The following is a 3,807-nucleotide window of genomic DNA, read 5'->3' on the forward strand; positions in this document are numbered from 1 at the left end:
TCACAGTTTTATTTGAGATGATTGTAGAACCATCTAGACTCATTGCCAGATCTGACAGCAGATCTCTTTGTTTCTTGGGACCGAGAACTAGCATCTCTGGAAAGGAAAGAACTAATAAATGCTTTTTTAAACCTAAGCTAGTCTTGCCTGCTTCAAGAACAGCTAGCTAACTAACCAATAAAATGCAGTGGGTGGTCCGCCCAGTTCTAACTAGGGTACTTAGACAAAGTTTTCCTACGGTTAATGTAGGCCCATGGGCGACTTGGCTTGGTATCCCCTTTTCCCACCAACAAACAAACAGTCATACACCACAGCAATACATACTCACATGATAACGGACAATGTGAGATGTAGGCACAAAAACAAAAGAGAGATCGCTCCAGAGACAACTGATTGGGTTTCTCTTAAACCAAGGGAAAGGATGTGATTGGGTAAGGGAAAAGGAGCAGGTGTGTCTTCAGATTGGCGACTGATTGGCGACTCGTGACTGCCACCTGTGACTAGGGCAGAAGGAGAGAAAACAAATACACACAGGATACCTGTATCCGTAACACGTACAATTGATTTGTAAGGAGACAAACCATCCACAGAGACGAACTTGTCTCTTTCCGACAGATAAGATCTAAACCAGGAAAGAACTTGTCCGTTTAGACCAATTAGGGTTTCTAATCTCCAAAAGAATGTGTTGTCAAAAGCAGCATTAAGGTCTAGGAGCATGAGGACAGATGCAGAGCCGTGGTCTGATGCCATTAAAAGGTCATTTACCACCTTCACGAGTGCAGACTCAGTACTATGATGGTGTCTAAAACCAGTCTTCAGGAAGGCAGAGAGTTGCTGAGCAACAGCTTTTTCAAAAAAAATTGAGAAGAGATTTGATATAGGCCGATCTTTTCTTTTTTTTTTACCGGATCAAGAGGCTTTTTCCGGAGAGGCTTTATTACTGCCACATCCTCTGGTTGTGAGTTTGGTATCCAGAGGATATGATCAACAGAGGAGGACCAAGCACAGGAAGTAGCTCCTTCAGTAGTTTAGTTGGGAAGAGGAGTCTGCATATTTAAAGAGAAGAATTTGTTTCTATTTTTGATATTGCATTGTACTCTCTTTCTAAGCTAGTCGGATGACTTCCGATTTGGTGGAGCGCCATTTCCGTAAAATAATTCTGGAAGCTTTAGGGCTCGTTTATTTTCTGTATACTAGGGAGCACGTTTCTAATGACAGTTTTTAGAGGTGCGACTGCATCTAGGTATTATGCAAGGTTAAGTTTAGATTTTCAGTTAGGTGGTTAACTGATTTTTGTACTCCGACATTCTTGGGTAGGTGGAGGAAGTCTGGAAGGGCATCTAGGAATCTTTGGGTTGTCTAAGATTTTATAGCAAGGCTTTTGATAATCTTAGGTTGGGGTGTAAGCAAATTATTTGTTGCTCTGGGCGAATGTAATAAGATTGTGGTCCGAAAGTCTTATTGTAACTAAAGTGAACTCTATTTCCCATGGTGCTCTAGGTGAATGTAGGCCTGTTGGGGGTCAGTATGCTGGGCTTCCTGCTGCCTCTGTACCTGGTGTGTTTCAGACGCACGCTGCACCGCCGGATACAGGACAGAGACCAGGACTCCAAGATATACCTCAAGATCAACGGGTCTAGCAAACCTGAAGCTTTCGTCTAGAGAGGGGAGAGAGGGAGGAAGGTGGGAGGAGATGGGAGGGAGAAGAGTGTTGCTCTACTTTGAATCTGCAGAGGACACACAGATATATACACGCCCACACACACACATACGTACACACACACAGACTTTTGAAGAGACCCATGTAAGAACTTCTCCTCTTGTCATGAAAACATACTACCTTGGACAAACACTAAGGACTGAATAAGAACAAGAACAAGAGAGGGAGAGAGGGAGAGAGGGAGAGAGGGAGAGAGGGAGAGACTGTGAAAGGAAAGGGTCATCAGCCCCCCCACTTCTTCTTCTCCTCTCAGTTCTCCTCTCATGTTCTCCTCTCATGTTCTCCTCTCATGTTCTCCTCTCATGTTCTCCTCTCATGTTCTCCTCTCAGTTCTCCTCTCATGTTCTCCTCTCATGTTCTCCTCTCAGTTCTCCTCTCAGTTCTCCTCTCATGTTCTCCTCTCATGTTCTCCTCTCATGTTCTCCTCTCAAGTGCTCCTGCTCCAAGTTCTCCTCTCATTTCTTCATTCTCCTCTCATGTTCTCCTCTCATGTTCTCCTCTCAGTTCTCCTCTCATGTTCTCCTTCTCTATGTTCTCCTCTCATGTTCTCCTCTCATGTTCTCCTCTCATGTTCTCCTCAGTTCTCCTCTCATGTTCTCTTCTCTTCTCCTCTCTTCTCCTCTCTTCTCCTTTCCTCTCCTCTCTTCTCATCTCTTCTCCCCTCCTCTCCCCTCTTCTCTTCTCCTCTCTTCTCTTCTCCTCTCTTCTCCTTTCCTCTCTTCTCCTTTCCTCTCTTCTCCTCTCCTCTCTCATTTTCTAATTTCTCACATAGCTCTGAAATTACATCCTATGCCTGSTTGTCCCACCTAGCTATCTTAAGACGGATGCACTCCTGAGTTTGTAGATGATGCTCTGGGAGGAGTTCAGGGTTGGTAACCATGGTGACAGACAGGGTGGGAGGTGTTCTACAGTTGGTAACCATGGTGACAGACATTGGATGGTGTTCTACAGTTGGTAACCATGGTGACAGACAGTTGGAAGTGTTTTAGGGTTGGTAACCATGGTGACAGACAGGGTAGGAGGTGTTCTAGGATTGAGGACCATGGTGACAGACCGGGTGGGAGGTTTTCTACAGTTGGTAACCATGGTGACAGACAGGGTGGGAGGTGTTCTAGGTTTGAGGACCATGGGGTGGGGGGTGTTCTACAGTTGGTAACCWTGGTGACAGACAATGGGGGTGTCACGCCTGATCCTGCTCCCTCTCTCTGGCGCCAGGCGGCCCACCATTARGCACACCTGTCACCATCATTGTGTTCATCTGCGCAATATTGGACTCACCTGGACTCCATTACTTTGTTGATTGCCCCTCTATATCTGTCTGCTCCTCAGTTTATTCCCCGTGTCAGCATTATTGTTGCTATGTTTTCCCCTGTCCAGACACTGTCCTTGTTTGTTTCTTGTCTGTTATCCATTAAATGTTCACTCCCTGTACTTGCCTCTCGTCTCCCAGCGTCTGTCCTTACAGGGGAGGTGTTCTAGGTTTGTTAACCATGGTGACAGACATGGTGGGAGGTGTTCTAGGGCTGGTAACCATGGTGACAGACATGGTGGGAGGTGTTCTAGAGTTGGTAACTACCTGACACAAACACACCTCATCCACCACCAGCCACCATGGAGACCAACTACCACCAAACATCTATTCATCTGCTATTTATTCTCTGGTTCTTTTATTTTTTTATTTTCACCTGATCAACCAGCTGAGCTTCATAAAGATATGGTTTAACCTTTCTAGCTCAGGCGTTCCGCTAGCGACCCACCTCGACAACATCCGGTGAAATAGCAGAGCGCGAAATTCAAACTACAGAAATATAAATATTTAACATTCATGAAAATACATGTGTAATACATCAAAATAAAGCTTAACTTCTTGTTAATCCAACCGCTGTGTCAGATTTCAAAAAGGCTTTACAGCGAAAGCACACTATGCAATTATCTGAGGACAGCGCCCCGCATACAAAACCATGAAAAACATTTTTCAACCAGGCAGGTGCGACACGAAAGTCAGAAATAGCGATATAATAAATGCCTTACCTTTGAAGATCTTCTTCTGTTGGCACTCCAAAAGGTCCCAGTTACATCACAAATGG

The 3,807-nt window shown here is 45.0% G+C and overlaps 1 long non-coding RNA gene across 1 annotated transcript; it reads left to right on the forward strand.

Moving 5' to 3' along the window:
* The first annotated feature begins 1,994 nt into the window (after positions 1 to 1,994).
* Positions 1,995 to 2,152, forward strand: LOC139026427 (uncharacterized). Its single transcript, XR_011478203.1, has 2 exons — positions 1,995 to 2,062; positions 2,101 to 2,152. It is a non-coding gene; the product is annotated as an uncharacterized lncRNA (long non-coding RNA).
* The last annotated feature ends 1,655 nt before the right edge of the window (positions 2,153 to 3,807 follow it).

This window comes from Salvelinus sp. IW2-2015, unplaced genomic scaffold (genome assembly GCF_002910315.2).
Source record: "Salvelinus sp. IW2-2015 unplaced genomic scaffold, ASM291031v2 Un_scaffold4752, whole genome shotgun sequence".
Lineage (NCBI taxonomy): Eukaryota > Metazoa > Chordata > Actinopteri > Salmoniformes > Salmonidae > Salvelinus > Salvelinus sp. IW2-2015.